This window comes from Danio rerio, chromosome 6 (genome assembly GCF_049306965.1).
Source record: "Danio rerio strain Tuebingen ecotype United States chromosome 6, GRCz12tu, whole genome shotgun sequence".
NCBI lineage: Eukaryota > Metazoa > Chordata > Actinopteri > Cypriniformes > Danionidae > Danio > Danio rerio.
Window position 1 is genome coordinate 22,189,512 of NC_133181.1, and position 9,537 is coordinate 22,199,048.

The 9,537-nt window shown below is 34.5% G+C and overlaps 1 long non-coding RNA gene across 1 annotated transcript; it reads right to left on the reverse strand.

Annotated features, from left to right (window-relative positions):
• Positions 1–6,969: 6,969 nt before the first annotated feature.
• Positions 6,970–9,212, reverse strand: LOC141386253 (uncharacterized). The gene is made up of 3 exons (XR_012407922.1): positions 9,150–9,212; positions 8,738–8,783; positions 6,970–8,454 (listed from the first exon to the last, which is right to left on the reverse strand). It is a non-coding gene; the product is annotated as an uncharacterized lncRNA (long non-coding RNA).
• Positions 9,213–9,537: the final 325 nt, after the last annotated feature.

Here is a 9,537-nt window from a genome sequence, read left to right on the forward strand (position 1 = left end):
TGCATAACTCAGCTCCCACCACAAAGGAAGAAGATGGCTGCATTCCAGGACTCACTTGTGCACAAACATGGTGGTCAAGAACTCTTGGAGCAATAATTCCTTCTTATGGTGTGATGCAAGCCCTTGATCAAGTCAGAAGCTTATCAAATTCTGTTCAGAAACTGGCCAATGATACAGCTTTTGCCCTGGGTAATATCACAAACACTCTTGCTTCACACAAGATAATGATCTTACAGAACAGAGTGGCCTTGGATTACATTCTAGCAAAGCAAGGGGGAGCTTGCACCATCATAGGCCCAGAGTGTTGCACCGGATTAATGGATCCAACCAAGAACTTGAACAAAATTCAACAAGACATACTTGATCTTTCAGTAAAATTGCACCGGATGACTGAAGACAATTCTTCATGGTTTGGAAACCTGTTAGGAAAACCCTGGCTGTGGATCAAGGAAATAGCTATTCTTCTATTGCTTTTCCTACTGTTGTACTATCTATGCATCCACAGTATCAAATGTTTTACTCAACATTTGACCCACGCCCATGACGAAGAAATGACAGTTCCAACCAGAACAGAATATTATCTATAAGAAATCCATGGATTTTAGCGGCATGTTTGTTCCTGTGTCAACATGTCATTTGTAAATATAGACAGTAAAAACTGAGCAAGTAGTATGCGCCTGTAACCATAATACGTTACAAGAATGAACTTTTTTTTAGTGTATAAATTTATTTATTGTGAGAGTTTTTTTTTTATAACTCTCAAAGGGGGAACTGTGGAAATATAAATTTCTAGCATCTAATTCCAAATGAACAATACTCTACGTATAACTGAAAAGTTATTTTCTTTGGTTTTTTTTAATTAAATCATTGCATTGACGTGCCATATAGGAGGGACATTTAACCTTGCCTTGCTGACTACAGACTTCATTTGTATGTTAAAGTGATGTAATTAATGGTTTCACAGCATGGCTGTATCTATTGTATTCCCTGTCTCCAGAACATCATTTGCACATTGTTGTAATGATGTACTTATCTATTGATGAGATCAGCATAGCACCCAGACTTCATTTGCAACCATGGCACCCAGACTTCATTTGCATGCTTTGTTTTACTGCCCCCCATGACTGACCCCACCTACATGCTGTAAGATGTATATTATGTTTTGCTGTGGAGTTGAGAGTTTGCTTTCGATGACGCCACAGCCACGCTGAGTTTCCTCTTATTAAAAAGGATTCTGCTTTGAAGACAACCGAAAGATTCTCCCTGGTTTTTTGTGGGCTCTTAGAAGTTTACAACACCCCCAACCTGTTAACCATATATCTTATCCATCTATACACTGTAAACGATTTCTGTTGTTTTCACAGTATTATACTGCATTTCTCAACAGTTTTTTACTGTAAAAGCTGTGCACAGTGTGTTACTGTATATATTGTTGTTTTCACAGTATAATAATGTATTTTCAACTTTTCTATACTGTGAATATGGTTAACAGTATGTTGCTGTAGATTTTACAATGAATTTTGGGGAAAAAATCAGTTACTGTGCATCTAAATACAGTACTGCAAATGACCAAGAACAACTCCACACACACTATATATTATGATTATTATGTTTATTTATTTTTAGACAAATTATTTTGTGAAGTAAATAACCTAACCAGTTTCTTCAGACTGTTCAATGCATTAAACTGTCCCCTGGTTTTCCATTTTTGGGTGCACTGCACCTCATTTTATAAGGTAACATGGAAATATTAAATAATATTTAATAAACATAACTTTGTGCTAAACCAAAATGTAAATTGGAACAAAACTTATTGATTCACGTAACCAAAGACTGTTAAACACAAAATGATTTCAAAGTCAGCTTAAATGTCAGAGTGACCAACCTGGTTTAGACGGATTCAAGAATATTGGGCACCCATATAAGCCACCGTAGAGGTCAACTATCTCCGCATTTTCAAAACAACATTTTAAAATCTTAATAAATAAACCACAGAATTAAGTTTAAAACAACTACATTCTCGCATGAAAACGGTTAAAACTTTATTTCATAACACATTTATTATCTAGTCATCAAAGACAGGGGCATGTCTCAATATTGTCTAGGCCGATTAAAGCATGAGGTTTGTCGGATACATGAGTGATGGAGCGCTGTCAACCCCTGAAGGTCAGAATCTCCCGGCAAAGCACACTTAAAATTAGAAATGATATCTATAAACAAACCACAGATTTGAGTTTGGAAGAACTACATTCTCGCATGAAAAACTTCATTTCGTGACATATTAAACGCAATATTTATGATATGATCTGGCTTTTATCATCCGCCATTATATTTGCTTGTTGGTGTGAAATGAACTCTGGGTGAAAAAAAATATTAATTCTCAAAACACTTTAAGCGAACCTTATTCTTATTGTTAAAGTCAGATATATGTATTATTTTCGCTGGTAAAGTGAAAAAAACAATATTACTATTTTATCAATATCTTGTTTGCACTGGTTCGGTTCAGCACTCAAACGACACCGAATCGGATTGAACTGTTTGCTCGGGAATTATTTTATCACACGTGTTCACAAGCACATTCAGCAATATGTGTATAAATGTGTGTGGCCGAGCAGTATAACGAAATAGTAATGATTCATTGTTGTGTCTTACAATAATATACAAAAAGGAATCGGTTTTAGGCGGATTCGACTCTTTACTGTTCTAAGGAGCCGATTCATAGAACCAAGCCGACTTGATTCGACCTTCACCAGGCAAGCAACAGCTCTTCTAATTTGAAATCCACCTGTCGCCTTTTCTTCCAGTGAATTCATCCTCGTTAAGTGTTTAAAAGTCAAATTCTGTCCGTTAAAGTTTTGTTTTGTGCATATTTCCGTGTAGTGTGTGTGAAATTTAAAATTATTAACCAAGTTACTTTAGTTGTAGGTAACGTTACTCATGTCACGTTATTAGACGCCAGACCGTGTTTGTAGTGTTTGCGAGGTATTAGATAACGTACAGTGAGTTTATCTTGAGTGAGTTTTTGACCATAGTAACGTTACCTGAAAAAAAACGTAACTTTTACTTGGGGTTAACTGCATTAATTAATTCTCTATTTCAGCACAACACTGAGATGAAGGCAAAGTCACCATGAAAAGTTAAACGTTTAACGTTAAGGTAAGCTCTGGTCTTCATGTGGTCATTATGACTTAAGTTATCATTATGGTTAAATTTGGTGACTGTAAGTTAACTTAGTTATTCAAACTAAACTCACAATGAAACAAGTCTAAACTGTTTTATTAAATTGAGCTGATAATAAAATTCAGTCGATGTCTTTTAAGCTAACGTTTATATTAACATAATTCATATTAATTGTCTTTTTCTCACTGGTTAATGAGCTTATTGTATAGTGTGTCATTAATTGTACATTTTCTTTATGGTGTTCAGGTGTAGGGAAAGATTTGTATACAAATTTATTTGAACCCCATACAGATTGGTATGGTTGTACCATAGATTTAGATTATTAAATGTTAAGTCTTATTTTACTCTTATTATATTTATCTTTTTTGCAGCTACAGCAATTGATGTTGAAAAACTGATGCTACCAATCTCTCCTCACTTAATTATTCAAGGTAATGTTGATGTCTTCCTAATTATGATTAGATTTTAAAATGTCAAGTTGTTCACAAATTTGTTGTGAGGAGTTTCATGTACAATCTCTTCTTCTTCCAGTGGCGACGCAGTAGCGACGCAGTGGCACAGTAGGTAGTACTTTCGCCTCACAGCAAGAAGGTTGCTGGTTCGAGCCTCGGCTGGGTCAGTTGGCTGAATACAATGGCATAATGATTCTGCTTGCTCACAGGAGGTACTTGATTTAGTTTTCCTCAAGCGATACAGAGTAATGCGTGACACTTGAATTGAAGGGACAGTTCACCCAAAAATGAAAATAATGGCATCTTTGGCATCCTCCACTTGTTTCAAAATAGTTAGATTTTTTTTTGTTCCATTGAACACAAACTCATATTTTTTTTTTTTTAAGAAATTTGGTTCAAATATGGATGTCAATAGTTGCTGGTTTCTAACATTCTTCAAATAATCTGCTTTAGTGTTCAACAGAAATTTAAATGGATTTAAAACACATAAAGTAATGGTGGCAGAAAAGTAAACTATCCTTTTAAATATTTTATTCTGAGACTTATTTATATGTGTCTTGTCTTTTGCCATATTGTCTTTCTAGCTCAGATTGTGATGGACCTGGAATGTGACACCAGTTACTCTCAAGTCAAGAACCAAATAAAGCACAGATGTGGAGGGATCTGCAACTAAACTAACTGGAGGAAAGGAACCTTTAGGTAAAAACACCTGCTTTATGCCAAATAAAATACTTCAGATCTAAATAGAGTATTATATATTTTTATTCTTATTCTAATTTTATGTTATGTATATACTGAATATAAGTCATTTAAATTTCACAAATGATTGAATATAAAATATCATCTAGATGTCTTATTTTTTATTGTCTTAAACAGGGGTGCTGTTCCTGTTCCTGGAGATCGACCTTTCTGCAGAGTTTAGCTCCAACCCTGATCAAACGCAACTAAACAAACTAAATAGTATCTGAAGGTGCACTTGGTAAATAAATACAGGTGTTCTTGATCAAGGTTGCAGGTGAGGTCTGCGGAAAGGTAAATCTCCAGGAACAGGGTTGAGCACCCCTGATCTAAATGCTCAAAAATGCTGTTTCCCAGGCGAGGTTGGATGTAGTTGTAACATGAAATTAGCTCATTTTATGAATATTAATAATCAACAATAACGGTTTATTCTTAATTATTAATATTCCGGCTTGAGCTTCAGTCAGTTTGGTCAAACAAACATATGATTGTAGCTATATGATCATGCTCGCGCGACCGAGCGGATTCCCAGATTATGAATATTAATTATCAACAATAACGAATTATTATTAACCATTAATATTCCGGATCAATTTATTGTTAATTTGACCAAACGAACACAAGCAGAGCCGCCGCTCTTCCGAGCGGACACGGTAATCTATTCATTTAGAAAAAGGGAATTTAATTGCTACTTCTTGTGAAGTAGATTAATCATTCAAAAGTTTTAAACAACTTATAATAGCTAGGCAGGGGAATCTGTATTTCAGTTACATTTTCTCATGAGGCAAACAATACAATTAATTTAATTATAAATGGAATTTATTGACTAGTCAGACGTAACGAACAAACAAACGCACAAACATACATTAAACACAAAACAAAGGTAAACCACGTGGAGATATCGGGTCTATAGAACGTGTAACAGCAAAGAGACATAGTAAAGCTAGGAAATATAGATTTCAGGTAAAAGAGTGACAAAACTTTCAGTTCCACACGCACCATTACGGACCACCAAGGTTATAAAAAAACACCTTTTTGATAAAAGGGGCACAGCTTAATCGCATAACTAAAATCACCTGGGGCCTCATGTACGAAGACTTGCGTGGAAATCTTACTAAAACATTGCGTACGTACAAAGCTGTAAATGTGCGTACGCAGAAAAAAATTCAGATGTATGAAACACTGCATACGCCGAATCTCACGCATATTCTTTTGTACATCCGAATGAACGTGAAACTAAGCGCAACATGCACGAGCACAAAACCCCTCCCTGCCTCCTCCCCCGTATGAATATGCTAATGACTATGCTAACCCAGCCGGCATTTCAACGGTGATTCAACGTTGAATCAACGTCAGGTCTATGGTTGGATCAACGTTGAATTACCTTTCGATTTTGCAAATTGGATCAACGTTTATATAGTGACGTTGTTTCACCGTCGGACCACCACCGGTGATTCACCGTTGAAATCACAACGTTGTTTCACTCTTACCTTTTTCATGGGTGAATTATGGTCGTTTTGTAGATGTTGAATGAAGGTTGAATTACCTTTCGATTTTGCAAATTGGATCAACGTTAATACCGTGACGTTGTTTCACCGTCATACATTTCAACGTAAGTTAAATAGGAATTACATACAACGCAATATCCATAAATATAGCAAACAAATTTTTACTAATTAAAAATACACGACACAAATACACAACTTAGCCTGTGTATCAATTTATTTAATACACACCTCATTATTTCAATTATTCTAAATATACAGCAACATTTACAGCATACATCATTAAAACCATGCAGGTTACTATACATGCTCAAATACAGAAAAAGGCATACAATTAAATAGTCACTTTTTAATTAGGTTTCATGAATTAAAGTTAGTTAATGTTTACTAACATGAACAAAGAACAAATACTTGTACAGCATTTATTAATCATTTAATTAATTGAAATATGTCCCGATGCTATTAAAATCAAAATGCATGCTTGTTAACATTAATGCACTGAGCTGACATGAACTGTACTTTCTTTATATGAAAGATGCTTGATTGTTCTTTGTTCATGTTAGTAAATACATTAACACTTACTAATACAACCTTATTGTAAAGTGTTACCGTCTTCAGAAAGACAGATACTAACTAAATTAAACTAAGTAACTAAACTACGCTTCAACCATCACAGTCTCCAAAATACAATTCCGTTTACAAAGTTTCCAAAATACCCATTTTTAAAGTGGCTGCAGTAAAAAAAATAAAATAAAAAACATCACTCACAACTAAGAATCACAAGTGAAATACATTACATCTGTTTGAGGTTTTATAGGTTGGGAGAAAAACTTGAGGTAAAAGATGGCACTGGGACAAAAAATCAAGTGTAAAACACTTAAACATTTATATCAGTCTAGCAGTTAAATACATATTTATTTCTCAAACACCAGGTGAGTTTCCTACAAAATCAATAATGAGGTTTGCTATTGTGAATAAATGGCTTCACTTTCACAATAGTGAAAACTCATGCTATAATCTAAACCTGACATTACTCCTTCACTTTGCAGGTCTGCATGCTAAATATTTAGTAGTTTTTTTTTTTTTTTTTTTTTGCATAAAGTACATCTATTGTGTTTAGCATTACTGAGCACCTGTGACAGTGGAACATGTAGACAAATATTTCAGTAAATCATCAAGAAAATGTGTAGAATATATGGTTTGATTCTCTCTCACAAACACAACAGTAAAAGCAATTTGTTATTCCATTATTATTAGTATCATAAAAATTGCATGTTCACATGGGTCTTATAATAATGGCTCACATTTGTGAATGTAGGACCACTATTTCACTATTACATGTCAGATTAACTGTTCATATAGGTTCTGTTATTAAGTACTTGTGTCATCCCAGAGACCTGTTAATCTTCAGAACACAAACTAAAATATTTTAGATTAAATGCTCCTCATCCTCTACAGACAGCAATAGTCCCAAGATGGTCATTGTCAACATAAGGCACAAAACACATTGTCAAAATGTTCCATGTGACTTCAGTGATTTCAACTGTGAACATACCAAGCTCCAACAACACTTTAGTGAGGCAAAACCTATAATATTGTCACACTCAATAATTTTGACTCATCCATCTGAATATTCCTAACTAAGAGAAGTGAAGAATTAGGTGTGATATCGTCAGGAAGCCCTTCGCCACCACCGGTGCCAGCATTTCCAGAATTCAAATTTCAGATTCTCAAAAAAATTACTTTTTTTTTTTTTTTTTAACAAAGGCTGCAGTAAAGAATCATGAAACATTCAACACATCTAATAATTACAAGTTGTTGTAAACCATTACATGTACTGTAAAAGCTGTTTGAAGCTTTTTAGACATATGGTTGAGAAAAACTCTAGAAGGAGTAGCACTTCTACAAAAGTCTGCATGTAGGACAGATAATTAAAGGGATAGTTCAAAATGTTTATTCTGTCGTCATTTACTGACCACGTTGAACACAAAAGAAGATATTTTGAAGAAAGCTGCAAATCTATAACCATTGACTTCTATAGTATTTTTTTCTACTATGGAGGTCAATGTTTACAGGTTTTTAGTTTTTTTTCAGAATAGCCTCTTTTTTTGTTCAACAAAATAAACTCATAATGGTTTTAAACCATTTGGGGAGTAAAATGTGAGTAAATTTTCATTCTTGGTTGAACTATCCCTTTCAGTTGGAAAACACCAGAATTCTTAAGTACACCCCTTTCGCAAGACAGATGATTCATTTCATTTCTCATCTTAATCCTCAAGTTTTTAATATTTAGATTTATTTAAATAGTATGTTTATTTATTTGTTTTAAGGACATTTAATAAAAACAACTTCTCAATGACATCACATGTACTGGACCTGCTACACATGTATCACTATTTTTATGAATACAAATTTCACTGTAACAGGTGCTGTTGTTTTGCTCCAGTAATACCTTTAGAGAACACAGTAGTAGTCAGACATCCATACAAAAGCCTTGGCAAGGAATAGCAGAACTCCAGTCTGTCCAGGCTGACACAGGTTTAGGCCATCTGCGTGTTCTTGATGCCCCTCAACTAGACCTTCCAGAAAACCCAGAAAATTAAAACCCATTACACCTCTTATCTGCCACTATACAAAGTGTAATTTAAGCATTAATTTCTAACTAAATACATATTTGTTCCCCAATACTGTCACATAGTATAACATCACAACATGATTTCACAATAATAATATCAATATAACAATATAATATCACAACATAGCCTAACAATCAATAAACAAACAGATTAGAAAGAGAATATCACCAACCAAAGCATCAAGAAGATTTAACAGATAGCTTAGTTAAAGCTAAAGTAAACTTACATGGACAAAGCCTTTTCCATTCAATGCTGTGCAAGTTAGTGCGTCTCTAGAGTAAAAGCAAAAACAAAAACAACAGTGAAACGACAGCAGTTCACTTTGTAATAATAACACTAATGATACAGCGTATAAAAAGGATATTGTTTTATAACGTTGCTCAGTAACTTTAAACTGCGTTTGGAGTTTATCGCTTTGAATTTGCCATAAAAACGCTGATTTAGAGTAACGTTAAACATGTGACATTACCTCGAGGTTAGCTGCGCGTCACCGGAGCGTAAACGACTAAAAACCAAACTGGAAAGTTTTAAATGCTTCAAAATTCGAAACACTACACCAAGTCACATTTAAGATACACTGTGTGTAAAACAAAATCGGGGGGTAAATAAAACATTAAAGCATCTAAAAACACGCTTACCTCTGAATTCTGCTGCACTGCAGGTCAGGTGTTCGTAATTAAGTGAAGTGAAGCGCTGCGCGTGGCCGCGTGCGCCTAGTCCTCCGATACCATGGTAACCAAACATGTTGAATATTGGGTGAAGCCATGACGTTAATTCAACATACAGATCATGATAAAAAAATGTCAACGTTGATTTGTACAAGGATTTCTGTAACTTTTTTCAACCATTTATCATTCAACATTGTTTCAACATTAAAGCAACTACTGACGTATTTTCAACCACATTTCAACGTTGAAGCCTTGTCATATGCAGGCTGTTTTTCAACCGTTCAACATTAAACGTTCTATCAACATTATTTCAACGTTCAAAACACATCTGACCTTATTTCAACCATATTTCAACGTT